The sequence below is a fragment of the Miniopterus schreibersii genome (genome assembly GCF_964146895.1).
Source record: "Miniopterus schreibersii genome assembly, chromosome: 1".
Taxonomy (NCBI): domain Eukaryota; kingdom Metazoa; phylum Chordata; class Mammalia; order Chiroptera; family Miniopteridae; genus Miniopterus; species Miniopterus schreibersii.
The window spans coordinates 152,959,693-152,977,847 of NC_138101.1; the positions used below are offsets into that span (position 1 = coordinate 152,959,693).

An 18,155-nucleotide genomic window follows, 5' to 3' on the forward strand; every position below is an offset into this window, starting at 1 on the left:
TCTTAGCGGAGCATAAGCTTCAGCACTTTGGTATTGCTCACTAAAAAAAGAAGAAAGATTCTGTGAATGGGTGTTCTTTCCTCTGTGTATTGAAGAGAATTCACAGCAGTGGATTGGCTAGCCTGAATTTTTCTGTATAAGAGTCAGGTTTTGCCAGATCATCATCGTGGAGGTCTAACCAGTTTTCCGTTGCTACCGTTGAGTGCTTACAGCCAGGGGCAGTGGAGCTTTGTCCTACCTACCACTCTGGTGGCTGCTGAAGGTGGGGATCACTCTGCCCCAGTGTTTGCCTGCTGATGAAGCTCATTAGACCTTGAGCAGCTGTTCAAGTCCATTAACAGTCACTTAAGCAGCAGGTTGAGGAAGCTGTGCTGTTATGAGCTAAAGGTGGGGCTGAGATCTGGGAACAAGAAGGCTCGGCTACCAGCAGCTGGTACATATATTGTGTTAAATTTGGGGACAATTTTTAATCATAGAGTTATTATTTATTATTGTCACAAATAGTCAGTAGAATGTGTTCTGCCTCAAGTTTTGTCAAAAATGTTCTAACAGGCTTAACTATCCATTTTGCTGGCCACTGTTATATGTATTAAATATTAGGTAGAGTCAATTGTAAGGTTGGTTAAGGCATACTCATCCTTAAATGTAGAGGAAAAGGCCATATGAACGTGTATATGCTGCATATTGTGTTTGGTCTCAGCCGAGAGTTGACGGTTCTTCAGTCCTAAAAAGATCCTCCTATTAAAAGCAAAGAAAAGTGAATTGAAGTAAGCCAGCAGACCAGATGCATCTCAGGGCTCGAGCTTCTCTAAGGCTCGATTTTAAGACCCAGGACTTTTCTGTTTGTTTCAACAGGAGGGTAAAAAATGCTTTATTGATGGAAAGTGGGAGCCCTTACTCCCCTCACCTCCTCTACTCAGCAAAACTAGAAGAGAAAGCAAGCCCATTCAGTGCCTAGCCAGCTCTTTAAAACGCTGCCATCACATGGGGAGACATTGTTTCTAAGTGAGAAACAAAGCCTTTGCCTCACTCTAAGTTTTCCAGCATTTCCCACTTTGATCGTGCGCGTGGGTCTTTAATTCAGAAATTCGAGGAACCGCCTTCAAATGGCTCTCCACACATTAAAAAGAAAAAGAAAACCACCTGCGATGAGAGAGTACCAGCATCTCGTCCATCTCAACACCGGGCCTGCCTGCTGCAATCTCGGGGCTCGCGGGGAGCTAGCCTGTGTGCAGGGTGCTTTCCGTGAGCCTAGGCGCAGCCAAACCCGCCCAGACCGGGCATTACTCCGTTATCCGCGTCACCAGAAGGGCTGCCAGCGCCGCCTGCAGACGGGCGTATGATTGCGTCCTAGGTCCCCAGTCGGGGATAAAGGGAACCTGAGGCTGAGAAAGCGCCGGCCTCCGAGCTTTCCGCGGGCCTGCGGGTGCGCCCCGCACGGTTAGCTGTGCGCGGCGGCCGCGGCGCGTGTTCCGCGGGCGTGCTGAGCCCAGCCGAGCAGCCGCTCTGCGCCGCCGGGCGGCAGGGGGAGCCGCGGAGCTGCGCGCGGGGGGCGAGGGCGCGGGGTGGGGGGCGAGCGCCGGGCCCGCGGCTGCGCCCGGCAACTTCGCGGCGCGCGCTCCGCCCGCGGCTCCTCGCCCGCGGACGTCCAGGAGCCCGGCGCTCGCGGGCGCGCGGGAGGCCGCCCGCCCCGTCCCGCTTCCTTAGAGAAGGGCGGGGAAATGCGCCGCCCGAGGGCTTTGGCGCCGCGCGGAGGGCGGGGCGGTGTCGCGCCGGCGGCTAAGTTGTGAAATGGCTTTGGCGGCCGCCGGGCGGAGCGGCGTGGAGCCGACGGGAACGGGCTCCCCGGCGGACCCGAGGCGCGCCTGACTGCCCGGGGCCCCGCTCCCGCTCCAACTCTGCGCCGAACCGAGGAAGGAGACTAGACGCGACTCGCAAGTGCTGCTCCTGAAAGGAAGACGCAGACGCTCCAGCGGGAGGGGAGGACGGCGCAGCGGCGTGTGCATTTTTTTTTTTAAAGGAGCATCCCTCAGGTACGTTCCCGTTCCCCGGTAGGCACTGCCTTCTCTGCCTGTGATTTTTGTGTCTGCCTTTTCTTGTTGATTTTTTTCCCTTCTTTTGTTGGCGCTCGGAACCACCACCTTGGGGTTCTCCTAACGTACTTGCTGCGTCTGTAAACGCTCGGCGGCCCCGTGTTGGGAAGGACGGTCTTAGGGAGCGCGGACTTCGCAGTCGCTGCTCTATTTCCAATGACGAGTGAGTAAACGATCGCTTAGTTTTTGCTCAACTTTCAGGGGAATATCTGTTTAGGGAAAAGCAGAGCTGGGGTGAAAGATTAGGATGTTTTTCTGACCTCTTCTGATTTGGGGAGGGGGGGGCATTAGAGCCAAAGAGAAAAAGAAAAGTTAAGGACTTTGAGGAAGGGGTTAAACGCCAAGATGTCATAGACTCTCAGGGTGCCTGTCACCCAGGTGTTTTTCCAGCTTCGCACCGAGCCTGGCGCAAATTGGGCTTTTCCAGTGGTTCTGCATGTTGACTTTCGGATGGGTCCTTTAAGATGAAGATCCTGCAGATTTGCTTTCAAGAAATGAATTGCCTAAAGCGCATACTGGGTCCTGTTTTTCAATTGTTCTATATAGTGCTGAAGGAGGCGGTAAAAAAGATCCCTTTGCTCCAGCGGCTTGAGTGAGCCCTAACTTCTGCAATTACATCATCGATACACTTGTATAATAAAGAGAAAGACAGATACGGCAACAATAGTGTTGTTGCTGCCGTTAGGACCCAGGCTGAGATGACAAAGCTTAAAGTCAGTTTTCCTCATGAGGCTTTTAAAGAGAAAAAGGAAAGAGGTGGGTGGCTAACACATAAAAATGAATTTTTAGAAATACTCAGCATTTCTTTAAAAAGCCAAGAAGATAAGTTTGTCTCATTTCTGAGTTAATAATAAATGTAGTGCTTTTAAAATAACGCTGTCTTCTACACTTCAATACACTATTTTCATAAAGTGGGTAAAACTGGCAATGAATTAAACATGTGTATATTGAAATTAAATGAGCTTTACAGGGGGGGAGACACCAGAGAATGAGAAAGTTTGCTATGTTTTTGTACATATCAAAATATTTTATAGCTATTTTGAGTGTTTCACTAATACAAAGGGTTAGTGTCAGAGCTCTAGGACCCTGACTTTTAAGTGTTATTGGACTTACTTGTATTATGATTTGAAAGTCCACATGCAATAGAGGTGAATAGGCTTTAAATTATAATCTGTGCATGCTGTAAAGTAAATCACCACCTTGCTCTTTTAAAACTAAAGCTTTGCTTTTGCCAAATGGCAGCGATCTGGAGCACTGAGTTGGGCAATACAACAAATTCAGGAAGTCAGTTGTTTTAAAATTCGATACATTACTCTAATAACAACAATATCATAATGTTGTAAGTAACTGCAAGCAATTTCTGGGCTAGAAGAGTGATTTGAAAGATGGGCGAAGAGTTGAGTTTACATTCATTGGTAGGGTGTGGAAAACATTGTACATTTTTCTTCTATGCTGACATCTTGTATGAGGAGGGCTTTAATATCTGTAGATGAAACACTATAGCAATGATACAACAGTAGTTTTACTGAATCCATTAAATGATTATTATTTTTTAAACTAATGAAGAGACTGAGCCAAGATTCTTTTAAAGAATATCTGAAACTCTCATATGCAAAGTTGCCTTTTCAAACCACAGTGGAATTCCGTTGAGAAAGTAATTTCAGTAGAATTACGGACTTGGCTTTGAAGGTGAAGAAGCAGGTATAGGTTTATTTCCTAGCATTTGATTATTTGTTATTAGACTTCTAGCATAGAAATTTGGAATTTTCTCCCGAAAGTTGTCATCACCATGTGTTTGGACAAATCTACGCCCAGGTGAAATATGAAGTAAAACATGTTATATAGGCCTAAAGAATTCATTTTCTATGTGCTTATTATAAACAAAGTAAACTTTGTTTTCTAGGCCATCTAACACCTTTCTATGGCTGCTAGTCTTTAAACATGAAGCAATAAAACACAGGGTGGGGCAAAAGTAGGTTTCAATTGTGAGTATGTGAGACAGTTTATTCTTGTATTATTATTTACTAATTGTATTATTTTCCATACGAACAACTGTAAACCCACTTTCCCCCACCCTGTTTGTGGTACACAGAACTACTTGCTTAAGAACCCATTGATCATTAAAAACAGATGACAACTGTGGTGATTCTTCTTTCAAAGACAAATTATATATTTTGTGTGTGTGTGTGTGTGTGTGTGTAAGGGCCAGCTTAGAAGGGAATGTTCTGCATGTCTTTGTTGATTTAGGGCAAGTCCATGATTTCAAACGTCAGTACACCTTTGGCATGACAGTCTCTCTTTTCCAATGCCCAGGCATTTTCATTTCTGTTGACCGACCCAGCTGACGCAGTGCACATGCCCGCTGTGAGTCCTCTGAGACATGCCACCTGTACATTATCTTCCCGTTTCAATGCTGGTAGCTTCTTACTCATTGCTTCTATCGCACAGTGTTTACTACAGAAAGACTTTCTCTAGAACACTTGAAGAATGGGAGTCACCTTCTCACCTGAGAAAAAATATTTCTGCTTTCCGGCTGGGAATTTTAGAAATGTAAAATACATGCCAAATTGGTTTCTAAAATGCACCTTTAAAGAAAGAAAGCCACTTTCTAACTATATTATGGTCTATACCTAATGCTAGCTTATTTGAAAGCATACATTTAAATTAACATCACTCAAGCAATAATTGCGAATTTAAGGAATTAAATTTGCATCTTTTGTTGCTTGTTGTTAAAAATCATTTCTGGATCTTAACTTGTCTCTGCTTGAATGGTTAGGCTCCCATCCCCTTCCAGGTTAACAAAAGGGGGGGGGGCATTAACAGCCCTTCAGTCTGTAGCTTTTGAGCATACAGAAAACTGAGCATCCAGTTCTGTAGTCTCTTTGGAGATAATGGATGCTCCACTTGTAGTCTTTTAAGGCATGGTTAGGAGGACAGATGCTATTGCAACCTCTAGATCAAAAGTCTTCCAGAGGAGAAGTAGAAATGAAGATACAAAATCATTTCTCTTGTGAAAATGATTGTGATCCAGCGAACATAAATGTTTCCCATCTCTTGCATATCCTAGGTACATTGTACAATTTAGCCTTGGCATATAGAAATTATTATAACCTTGATATGGGAGATTTTCTTTTTCCTACATAGAATGTTAAAAAAATATTATGTGAAAATAAATGCTGGTTAGCAAGATAGAAACTCAACATTGTAAATTGTATGCAGAGTTTTTCAAGTATGAAAAAAAAAGTATACAGAGAAGATGGGCATCCCTCTCAAATATTTCCTTGTCTTTCTTTCACAACCTTACCTTCAGCCTGTGTCTACTCCCAACAGCCAGTCTCTAACGGCCCAATTCCTATGTTCAGGGTGAAACATACTTTGTTTCTGAGCATTCTGGATCTTGAGTATCTGGGTGCAATATGGTCGTTTTGTGTGTTATTTTTGTTTTGATAGACAAAAAGTGTTTTGCTTGAAAATATTTTTCTTCATGTATTTTATAGGTTGAAATGACATACTCTAGAAGTAGCTTTATCAGGCATATTAAACCTAAAAGAAAAGAAAGAAAAAGTAAAAAAGCAACTATCAGACAGGAAGACTATTTCTATTTTACAGGTTGGAGGAACTGATGACTTGGGCATGATCACTGAGGCAGGTTCCTGGAGATGGGACACTGCTGATCTGATTATGGAAAATCTAGAGAAAGAACGGATGTGGATTGAATCATGTCATTGTTAAATGTCACAAAGCTGAGAATATCTAAACAATTCCTTTGTTTATCAATGAGACCTATATAGAAAACACTGCCAATGAGATAAAAATAGAGAATTAATGCACATGCTCCAACAAGAGCCCAGTGCTTTTTGCTGCCTAGTAGAAAATACTGAATTAGTCAAACCCTGGCTCAGTCTCCAATGGACTGCGTCAACTTGGGCTGTCGCTTTCTAAGCATTGGTTTTCTCACCTGTAAAAGAAGCCTGTTTGTTTGATGATCATGAAGACTCCTTCTAGTTCCTAGGCTCAGAAATTCTATAAAATCCACATGATGCAGTCTCTATAGGGTTGGCTCCACTTGAACTGCCACTACAGAATTACTCTATTCCCATCTGCTGCTTCTGAGGCTAGTGGTTTATAAGTATCATTTAGCTGCCTGAGAAGCTGAAGAAGCAATACTAATCTTTTTATAGCTTTTAAGAAATTTGTCAACTTGTTTTCCTTTGGACAACTAGGCAATGATAAGTATTGACTTAATACTATTTCATTTTAACTGCATATTTTGTATAAGGCCCTGTATTTGTGAGTCATAAAGTATTTGCTGCACTTGGATAGATGTTGAAATGCTGCCATTTGTTATAAGAAACAAATAGTGTTGGGTACTTAGCCACTCACTGTATTAGAATCATTCCATAGGACAGTTTAAAAAAAAATTTTTTTTAATTGATTTTTAGAGAGCGAGGCAGGGAGAGGGAGAAGCATTGATGTGAGAGTGAAACATTGATGGATCCGGCTGCCTCCTGCACACCCCCTACCAGGGGTCGAGCCTGCAGCTCGGGGCATGTGCCCTGACCGGGAATCAAACCAGCAACCTTTTGGTGCACAGGACAGTGCACAAACAACTGAGCCACACTGACCAGGGCCACACAACATTTTTAATGAGAGCTTTTAAAAATAAAGTGTTATGCCCAGCCAGTGTGGCTCAGCGGTTGAGCTTCGACCTGGGACCCAGGAGATCCGGGTTTGATTCCTGGTTGGGGCACATGCCCGGGTTGTGGGCTGCAGCCAATCAATGACTCTCATCATTGATGTTTCTATCTCTCCCTCTCCCTTTCCCTTCCTCTCTCTGAATCAATAAAGATATATTAAAAAAACAAAAAATAAAAATAAAAAAAATAAAGTGTTATGTACATACTCTCCTTAGTAATTTGAATAGGTTTACTGTCTCTCTTTCCTACTGTCTTTCCTTCTGGATGAGCATACACATGAAAACATACTAGAAAGAAGGGGATTGCAGGGCAGCCTCATAGCTGAAGGATCAAACTTAAGTAGGGAAGCTTCTCAAACCTAAGAAAAATGTGTATTTCCTTCTTAATTTCAAAGAGGGCCAATTGGCAGGAGGCAAAATATATAGATCAATTTCATATATGTAAAAATTAAAATTTAATTTTAGTTGCTTCTTAGAAAGTAATCCATAGGATTAGAAAACTATGCTAAGTACCAAATAAAATGTCACAATATTACTGGACAGTAGTGAAGAACAGCTTTTTGAGAAAATAGTAAATGATAAGACATCTAGATCTTAATAAGTAAACACAACAAATTACAATAAATACATACCTCAGTTGCTGTCCATTCAGCCTTGAGCGGGAGCATTCCCTTGATACTCTCTCACTGAGGGGATTTACGTTCCATGTCTCACCAAAGTCAAGAGATCCAACCCCTCTAATTGTCCCCCAAACAGCTCCTTTTTCTAATTTTCATAGTCTCTCAGTCTCAGATCTTAAGTCATCCTTACTGTCTGATTCTTCCTTATGGCCCCTACTCAATTACTCACCAAATCTTGTTTCCTCTTTTATACACCTTTTCCAGCCATGCCTTCTTTCCCACTCCTACTGGCACCACCTTAGTTCATGTTCTTGCCACTTCATGACTAGCATTCTGCTCTGATCTTCCAATTGTTACCTGTTACGAGCTTCTCTGCTGAGCATCGCTTCTGCACACGACTGTAAGACCCGTTGTCCTAAAAATGCTTTGATCGTGGCACTCCCTGCTCAAAAACTTTTAAGGATACCACATTGTATATGAAATAAATCCAAAACTACTTTGTGTGGCAAAAAAACGCCTTTAACAACCAGATCCCAGACTGCCCTTCTAGCTTTCTCTTATTCTAGTTCCTTATCCAATCTCCACCCCAATTAAACAGATTCCTTATAGTTTCCAGATAATGAAATTTTATACAATTCTATAATACTAAGTACTCTGCAGAATTCATTTCTTAATACATTATATACTTGTGAGATTTCTCCTTTGGTCTTGACCTATAGTTTAAACCTTTACTGTTGTAAGTAACTTAAAAAAAATTCCTAGCAAGACTATAAACCCATTAAGTACATTCTCTGTGTAAACTTTGGCAGGTTACTTAAAATTTGTTTATCTTAACTTCTCAATTAGAAAATAATGGCTCCATAAAGAACATTGTTTCACAGAGTTTTCTTGAGCATTCAATTAAATAATGTAGATTAAGTTCCAAAAGGATGCGGGCTATTCCTAATTGTTAATATCTTAGTATTCCTCACTATCTTGTGGATATAGAAGGTGGGTGCTCAATAAATTTGTTTACCTTGATATTTAATTTTAATTCTATAATATCAATTATTAGAGAAAAAGACTAGTAAAGAAGGAGGGAGACTGGTATACAAAGTAGGAAGTAACAAAAAGAAAAAAATAAGAGGGAAAAAACCTCTACTGAAAGGCAGAAGTGTAGTCGCAAGAGGGTGGAAGATGGACAATGCAGGGGCTGCCCGCTGACGTTATCTGGGCCAGAACCATGTCCTACAGGTCCGTGCCAGTTCGCCGGGGGTTTGCCTTCCTGTTCTTGATCAGGGCTTTTGTGACTAAGTGCTGACTTTTCAGTCAGGTGTTTCTAGGAACAATACTTTCTTTACTAGCTCTGTGTGCGTATTCTCCCCCACTTCCTTTTTCCTAAATCTTCCCCTTTTAACTTCAGCCGGCAGTCTGGAATGTGGTTTACCTTCCTCTGTTTAGTCCTGAAGCGTATCCAACTTGCGTCCACATGACTGGTATTTATATAACATCCTGGCTCCTGCTTTATAGCATCTAGCACCCAAAAAAATCAGCAGTAGCCACAATCATGGAAAAAAGTCGGGGGAATTCCCAGCGGTCTTTTGGAGTTTTCTGGAAGGAATTCTCGGAGTATCTGCTTATTCTGAGATAGGAGGCAGTGTGGCTGATTAGAGAGGTGCTTTCACCTGCGATGTTTCCTACTGGAGGAAAATTTCCTCAAAAAGGGGTGAATGAGTCTGAGCAAAATCTTCCTTAAGTTCCTTGGTTAAGCTCGAAGTCTCTAAATTCCTAAGTAATGATGTTAAGATAAGGGAATATCAATTACTTGGGGCAATAGATGGTCAACTCTGGAATCTGTTGAGAGGAAACTTGAGCTTGGCCTTTAAGTTTTTCTTGTGAGTTTCTAGATTTTATATTACCTTCCTCTTAAGACACTTGACATTATAGGGCATCATTAATTTCTCTCACAGTTGGTTCCAGTTGTCTTCCCTTTAGGCTCTACCCACAAGATATTATTTGCTGATTGTGTTTGGAATATAAAGCTCCCTTCTATGAGAAGAGAGATGTTTCTTAGAATGCAGAAAATTTAAAAAGTCCACAAGATGTAACACAAGTTTCAAATGTCAAATTTAATTAGAATTGTGAAAAATTATAGAAGTTCCAAGGAAGTACGTATCAAAGTACTGATAGTTTCTGGATATCTGTTTTTCAATTATTTCTCAGTTAATTCACATTTTATTGTGAGCCCAATCTCTTAGTTCTGTTATCTAAAACTCCTAGAGGACAGGTGATTTACCGTACTGCCTAATACCAGACGAAAATATACCCAAAAGTAAAGCCTGTTGTTATTTTGATGCAAAAAAATTGTTACTATATGTCTGTGCGTATTGAGTGTTAAAACCAAGCAATGTGAAATCTAATGGAGAGATACCATGAACTCTTATTTATCAGGAATTTAAAAATTATTAAACAATTAACAAATTTGTGGCAGTAACATTAGAACAAGGATAAACATAGTAGATATTTATAGGTGATGATACTATTTGCAGATTGTTACAATATCATTTTATATCTGCAATATTGTACAATAACAATATATTCATTATGTTGGCATGGCAGATTCTCAAGGTTTCCTTTTAGTTCTTTCTACATTACATAGTATTAAATTATGTTTAGTATAATTGGTCATTATTTAATACTTTCTAATTATCTGAAATTGATAAGTAGATATTTTGGAGAAATAGACATTTTTTTGTTTAGTTAAATGACAATGTTAGTGATGAGGGATGGCTGTCTGGGTAATTAGAATTCTATTGACTTGGTGTGGGAGGTATAGAAATGGCCTTTTGAAAGTCAGTTAACTCCTATATGGATTGTTTGTTAGCACTGAGTGAAATATTCTGACCCAAGATCACAGCCCTGGATCCCAGCGCATCATTTTGCAAAAGGAAAACAATTGGTCATAAAGAGAAATAGAAAAGCACTTACCATTTTGCAAAATCCATCTCTTTTTCCAGAGAAGAAATTCAAAGCCAACATCTAATGAAGGGAAACTAGAGCATCAAGTCTATGCATGAAAGAAAGTACATTTTTTATATCTCTGAGTGCTAGCACGTTTATCTTGATTACATTTTGCTTAGATTACTGCTGACATTAGTCTGAGGGACCTGAGGACTCAGCAGTTGGCTGTGGAAGAAGGTGGGGCAGGAGTGTCACAGACAACAGAGGAAAGCCAAGCCTGGGCTTGAAACATGTCCACAAAAGTCACATTTCAGAAATCCCAGCACACCAAGGTGACTGTTTACATTTTCTGTTCTGCTGTATACCCTGGGCTACCCGAGAGATACCTCTTGTACCTTTCTGACTGAGAGGTGTGTATCCTGCCTCTTGAGAGGCTGCCTTTGTCCTAATTAGACGAGCTGTAAAACACTCGGAGTCCAGGGGATTCCTTCTGGGTTAATTACAGGTCTGTGCGCGGCTTTGCAGGAGAAGTAAAGCAAGTTCAGTTTCCAGACAAGATGTGTCTGTGTGGTTTAATGTGTGATTACCTGTGCAGAGGCCAAAAGGCTGGGCTTTTCTGATGCCTCCCTCTTTCACCATCTAGTCTGGTCCGAATGTCCAGTGCCTGTCCCTGCCTTCTCTTCTATTCTTAACCAGACTGTGAGCTCCTTGAGGGCAAGGTTTGTGCCATTGCTCTCTGTACTACTTTATTAGGTGCAGAGTAAAAAAAAAAATCTGGAGAATTAAAATGGTTCTGATGGTATATGTACAACAGTTTCCTGTGTTTGACATTGGTAATAACGAAAGATAGCTCTTAAGAGTTTTTCTTGATATTTTAAAGGAAAAGGGATGACAAAGATTATGATGACTGGCCAGGGACAACATACCAGGCAGAGGAAATGCTTGTGGGGAAAGGAAATAACAACGTGTTGTGAGTGGAGAGCAACAAACTGTTTTTGATGATGTTTAAAATGACTTTGGCTGCTTGGCGAGGCTCTGTGGAAGGAATGTGAAAACAAATAAAAACAGGACCTGCCATCAAAAGCTTTTACATCTATTCAGGGAGGAAAACATGAATGCAAATTATTACACAAATAATGAATTAAGGGGGTGTGGGGTTGCCGAAGCAGTGAATGTGGGCTAAATATGAACTGCACATGGAAAGAAGGAATTATAAGTTCATAATGCTACAATGATAGTCTGGTGACAAGGCAATAAAAGTTTATTCTATTCAAGCAAGTAGGTAAAGAGATGTCTTGGGTTAGAGCAGAGACTATATGGTGAGGATTAGGGTTGTTGGTAGGTCTGAAATTCATGGAGTAGGCCCCAAAGAGTCACTTTTTGGTGGAAATGGTTGGAAAGAAAAAATATCATCATTTGTTGAAATTGCTTGTTTAAAAAATGCTCCCTGTTCATTCTGATCTTACAGATGGTAGAGAATAGTGTTTTTTTTTTCTTTTTTTGACTCTTGCTGTTTTGCTCAATAAATATTTGTTTGAGCAAATAAGTAAAGTGCTGATATCTCCATACTATAATTATTTTTTTAAAACTTTTGAATTCAAGTCTAAATTTCTAACTAGTTTGATTCTTATTAAATATATCTTTCACTTCTTTGTCTTCATTAGTTAGTCTATTCTGTGTAGAACACCATGAAGATATAGAGATTACAAAGAATTGTCTTTCTAGGGAGTGCTCTTAGCCTTATTAGGGAGAGAAGCTAGGCAGATGCCATGCTTGGTGTGAGTAAAACATGGAGTAAACTGGGCTGTTTCCGTAATGTCAACATCTTGTTTAATATTTTGGAATTTGTTAAATAAATAGCTCCCCTTCAAATTGTGATGACATAATTGTGACTATGGCTCAATTTGCATTTATCAATGAAGGCAGGGTTATGCAACCTCAATTACAATCTTGGAAAACTGTCAACAAATTCTGATTAATCAGTACTGCTTAATTGTTGAGAAAACTGTGCATTTTTCTAGGTTTCTTCCTAAAATAATAGGAATTCATGGATAAAAATAGAAAAAAACAATTAGTCTAAACAGTTTCTAAAGACAGCAAGGCAGGACAATGCCTTAAATTAAAACTAAAATTTCTCAGGCTTTGCCTATTTTGCCATTAAAGCTATAGATTTCTTCTTTGGCAAGCACAGTGTTTTATTTATTATGCCACGTAAATGTGTATCATTTTTTTTACTGTTGAATATAAACATAGCCAAACACAAAGCAGAGGGGAGATTATTTCTGATTACATATTCAAGTGCTTCTTAATTTATATACAATGTGGGTTTCCAAAATATCTGCAAGCTAATGTTAATGTTAAATTTTCTAGGGAGCTGCCTTTTTGTTTTCTGGAAAAGGGTGCTAAATACCTTTGTAAAGCACTTATCAGTACGTTGATTTACCTGTTTTGTAAGTATGAACTTCCTTATACTGATGCATAACTACACTTTTTTGAGGGGGATCTACAGACAGCATGATCTCTCCTTCAGTTTAACAAGGAGCTGTCCTTGGTGCTGATAAGGAACAGCGCTCGCCCTGCATCTGTTTTGGTGGAGATCTCTGGCACTGTCACAATATAGAAATCAGAATAAAAATTGGAATGAATAGCCTGACAAGACTATATTCATGTTTATTTCAGTAGTCCTGCTATTATGCCTAAACATGGTAATGAGGTAGGGTTTACTTAATTTGGGAAGAACTCATAAAGGAAGAACAGGCTAGCTTGTCCAAAAGATAAACAAGCCAAGGCAACTATGAGTATCTCTGTCTTCTCACCTTAACCCAATTTCCCTTTCTATTTTTTTTATTGCTCTCCTTGTTAAAACATACCAGTGTTGTGCCTCTTTCCCTTATTTATTTGAAACACTTTATTCCAGACATTCAGATAATTATTCCGTGTATACATGGGCCATCTATAAAAGAGAGATCATGAATAAAGAATAAATAATTATAGAGAACCCAACAAAAAATTAGGAAGACTAGATGCAGAGCAGAGTATAGTGAACTGCTGTCTTGCCCCCTGCTGGTCAAGAAATTGGTGACACAATTCTAGCTTCAATGGGTCTGTTCAGATTTGTATATAAAGGACATGTTGAAGTTACACCTGTGCTGTAGGGTAAATTTTTAAAATTTCTTTATTAAACATTTTTTCAATAGTAATAGATGTACATATACTTCCTACTTTACAACACCTTCCAAAAATTATCAACTTTTCCTTTTATTATGTAGGTAGATTTAAGTTTTAATATTAGTAAAGTTCGAACCTACAGATAATGAAAAAATAAACTAGGTGTAGTTTTTGTTTATTTGGTAAGATTTCAGTGTCACAAAGTTCTCATGTTTGGAAAATAAAAACAAAAATAACCCTTACCTCCCCCCCCTCCCCCCCGAATTCTGATGCTTCAATCCTTACTCTAAATTTCTTTTAAATATTCCAGAAAAGTAAATAGTTTGGCTGCTTCTGTTATTAACATCTCTAGTCATCAGATTCTCTCCTGAAAGTTGTGGTAGGTCAGGTAGAACCTGAATAATTGGATACTCGAGGCAGAGAAAAGAATCATTAAGTGAGACAGAAAAGGTGACCAAAGGGAAAGCCAGGTTGTTGGGAACAATATTTATTTATTTTACAAACTTTGTATTTTCAGCGCTAGGCATTTCTGTGCTTCCCAGCTCCCAGGCTCAGACTGAGAGCTCCATTATATGGCTAGAAAAATGTTTGATTATTCTAAATTCCACATTTGAACACAGCTGGCAGATGGAGAATCTGCCTTGGAGATGCAACTTCTAATAAAGATTTATCAAGAATGGTTTCTCAGGTTCTGTACAATAGAGGGTCTTTTCAGCAGAATATTTACTACATTTGTATTTGCTATATTCCGTAGTATATTTAAATGGATAATCAGGCAGTTTAAATTCAAATTCTGTTCTCTCTGATGTAAGTATGTATTTTTTTTTCAATTTTTGCAGGCTATCTGTATAATGTAGTGATATAGGTGAAGGCTTTGGAGTTTGATATCCTGCATTCAGATATAGATATTACCACTTCCTAGAACTGTGGTGCTAGGCAAGGTACTTAATTGTGCCAGGCACAGTTTTTTCCTCTCTATAATAGGAATATTAGAGTATAAATTTTAGAGGATTGTTGCCATGATTAAATAAGATATTAAAAAAAATACTCAACATAGTGTCTGGAACAGAGCAAGCAAATACTAAATGGTGGCTATAATTAAGTAGCTGTCTCTGCTACTTGTGATACACTATGAAAATAAAGGTAATATATTTTGTAAATCTGGAAGTACGTAATCTGAAAATCAAAACTAGAGCATATTCAGATAGTGTGATATTTGTGGTGATGCAGAAACCAAGACTGCCTTCTGATGAGGGCCATTCCCAGAGGTTGACTCAGGGGATTGAGTACCTTGGTCCTGAAGGTATCATACCCTGGCATCCATTTGTCTGCCCAGTGTACCACTCAAACCCACTTTTTTTTATATGTCAAGTTAACTCCATCTGGAATAGCTGGTTGGTCTCTTTTCTAGGGGAAGCTGACATGAAGAAGGTTATTGGCATGAAGTAATCCCCTTGTAATTATAGCTGCTCTCTAGACCACCACACATATCCCTGCTAGACCTCCCATTTCAGATGTTCCTTAGCCATGGCTGGGGTGACCTGGATTATCATTCCTAAAGGGGTCTGAGCCCTTGGTCATTTTGCTATTTTTATCCATTTACCATCAAATTAGGAAAAGGATTATGAAGAATTTTCTCAGTGGCTTATTTGGGTGCCAAACATATTGCTCCCCGTCCCTATAGTGTAATTTCATTCCTACGTTCTCCTGATAATCAGAGTTGGTTTCTCCTGCCATAAGTCTAAAGTGACCAGATGACAATTATATCTTAAGATTTTATGGTATGGGAACCAGAGGTTAAGAACTCACTGTTGCACATCCACTACTGTGAAATAGTCCCCTTGGTCTAAGATGAAATTATGTTAGTGGGGAAGGCAAATTTATATCTGGAATTGTGTTGGTCCATTTAAAATGAAGCACTGTCCTTTCCAGAGTAAAAGTTCAATGTAATCAATTGCTACCAAGTGGCTCATTGGTCTTCTTGAAAGATGTACCAAGTGCTCAGCATTGGTCTCTGTGGCTGGCAGGTTGGACATTCAGCAGCAGTAGTACCTAGATCAGCCATGGTGAATGAGCCCATGCTGGTGAGTCCATGCATTATCTCCATCTCAACCATAATTGGCCAGATAATTCTGTTTACTTGGTTATTTAATGCTACTTCCATGTGGATACTTTCTGGTGAGCCTCAATATGCAGACACAAAAAATTTCACGCTTTGAATCCTTTCCCTTAAAGCCACCCACTTGCCTGTTCTCTGACTCTCTTTGACCCCTATCTTCCAATTTTTCCTTTTACAAGCCCCTGAGAAATTAAACAAGCAATTCACCACTGTTCATGAGTCCACATGTATTCTTACTGTAGGCCATTTCTCTTCCCACACAAAGTAGGTGCCCAAGTAACCTGTCTCAAGTTCTGTCCATTGGGAAGATTTTCCTTCACTGCTGTGTTTTAGTCCATGTTGAGTAGAACTGTGTAGCATAGTCCATTTTCATGGACTCACATACTGAGACACTCACATACTGAGATAACTTGTTCATGTACTAAATCACTAAGTTCAGATTTTTTTCCTTCTTCCCTTAGCTGTCTATAAGGGAGATCTTCCTATGAGGATAGATATATATCTCACATACTCAGTTGACTCGAAAAACACAGGGGTTAGGAACCCTGACCCCTCATGCAGTCAAAAATCTGTGTATAAGATTCGACTTCCCCCAAACCTAGTTGTTCTTTGCTATCTGCAGGTGATAGGTTCCAGGACCTCCCAGATACCAAAGTCTGCAGATACTCAAGCCCCCTATATAAAATGGCATAACACAATGCATGCACTCAGTCTTCCACATTGATAACCTCCCAACCATGGACCAAAAACGGTACAGGTATTTATTGAAAAATATCCTCATGTAAGTGAACCCATGCAGTTCAAACCTGAGTTGTCCAAAGGTATCCTCTCTCTCCTCCCTCTCACACACACACACGCTGAGGGTGAGACACGACTACATTACTGCAATAGTAATGGATGACAAAGGTTTAGGCTACATACTCATTCAGCTTACTTGTGCCCTGTGACCCTGTTCATGCCTAATTGTCCCAGATATATCATTTCCATTTCACAGTGGATTGCTATTGGGTTTACCTAATGTCACTATTTGATGAGTTGGACAGAACTCAGCTCATGATAGGTAGTTCTGACAGCATGGGGAGTGGCTGCCACATGCTCAAGTTTTCTGTATATATTTGAACCCAATTGCAGACTGAGAAATTTCTTTTTTTTTTAATAGATACCAGGTCTCCACTTCAGATGTCATAAACTTTCTCCAGAATACAGGAATCAACATTTGATTCTCCTATTGTAGCTCACCATAAATTCTACGAGGTGACTTTCTCACCACAGATATCTCTGTCCACAGGGTGTGAGCTATGTCAGCCTTTTGTACCACCAGCATAGGGGTCAGATCAGCATTCTCATGTATGGATTACAGGACTTCCAAAACCTGAAGAGGCAACCACACTTTGGATGTGAGAGGCAATAATTTAGTTTTTACTTCAGAGGGAAAATCAAGTTCCTCTAAAGTACTTAACCCTAAAACTCTGATAGGGGCCTCTGAATCATCACAGGGTTAATCTTTTCCTAGAGCTCATGTGTCTTATCAAGACCTTCCTGTTCACCTTCTTGCCAAAAGCTCACTGGATTCAGTTAACAGGATATCATCAATGTGGTAGGCCAATGTGATGTTCTTCAGAACACTCAGATGGTGTGGCTCCCAGTACATGGTGGGAGAATTAGCACAGTCTGTGGCAAGACTGTATATTCTTGTCTGCCCCATCTGAATGTGAACTGATTCTGAACCATCTTCCTGATAAGGACAGGAAAAAATAAACCTGCCAGTTCAGTGGCCATATGCCATATATCTGATTCTATGTTAATCTGCTCTGGCAAAGATACCGCATCTGTGCACCAGCTGCAACTGGGGTGACTACTTTGTTGAGTTTGTGGTAGTCTACTGTCATCCACTAGGATCGCTTTGGCTCTTGTAGGGGCAAATCTGGTGAACTAAGTGAGATGAATTTAATATGGACTGCCATTTCTGCATCATTTAAATTTTTAAGTGTAGTGCTAATCTCTGCATTTCCCAAGATGTGGGAATGTTTTTTATTTACTTTCTTGGCCTTACCCACTATAATAGCTCTTATCAGGCTAAGGAATAAGTGTGGAGGTTTTACCAACTGCCACGTACGTTCATTTCTATTATTCATTTGAAGACTGAAACAAAATTATCACTGGGTGAATTCATGGTCCCAAGTAGGTCCCTTAAGTGAAGGTCTATGGGAATCATCACCATATTTACTTGGAAAAATGTAGTGGAGTCTAAAACTTATAGAGACCTGGTCTTTCCTTCAGTACTGGCTCTGGATTTGAGTATTGGCTCAGGTCCAGAAACTGGGCAAGGGATTTATCCTCTTACTGGGGAGGTTATCCTCAGTCTCCTCGTTATGTATCCATGGTTTCTTTTGCTTGGATAAATTAAATGTTATCTGTTGAGCAGATTGCATCTACTTAACCTCTAGGAACTGCTTCTATTAACCATCTCCATAGCTCTAAGTTGCTTCATAGCTGCTATTTCAACATTATACCTTATC

General features: G+C 40.1%; 1 protein-coding gene across 1 annotated transcript in view; it reads left to right on the top strand.

The window, feature by feature from the left end:
- Nucleotides 1–1,581: 1,581 nt before the first annotated feature.
- The window catches only part of UNC13C (unc-13 homolog C), a 462,926-nt gene continuing 446,352 nt past the window's right edge, over nucleotides 1,582–18,155 (top strand). Inside the window, exon 1 of the mRNA XM_081120504.1 lies at nucleotides 1,582–2,256. The gene's annotated coding sequence lies outside the window, so the exon portion shown is untranslated. The remainder of the gene's footprint in view (nucleotides 2,257–18,155) is intronic.